The sequence below is a fragment of the Arachis ipaensis genome, chromosome B08, assembly GCF_000816755.2.
Source record: "Arachis ipaensis cultivar K30076 chromosome B08, Araip1.1, whole genome shotgun sequence".
NCBI lineage: Eukaryota > Viridiplantae > Streptophyta > Magnoliopsida > Fabales > Fabaceae > Arachis > Arachis ipaensis.
The window spans coordinates 21,602,540-21,602,801 of NC_029792.2; positions in this window are offsets into that span (position 1 = coordinate 21,602,540).

Below are 262 nucleotides of genomic sequence, written 5' to 3' on the forward strand. Positions count from 1 at the left end.
AGATGGAATGAATTTTCTCGGGCTTAAAGAGACCAAAAATTCAACTACCATTATGGTCAAGTTCATTTCTCCTTTCTTGCATGTTGGTGTGTTATGTCTAATCATTTGGAACTTATCATAGACCTCAATCCTCCTCCACGATCATCACATTGTTTGGATTCCCTTACATCTCTGTTTAACTCGACATCATCATTGTTAATTACCTATCAATTGGTAGAAAATTTTGTCATTTTTATTTTTATTTTTTAATTTTTCATAATAA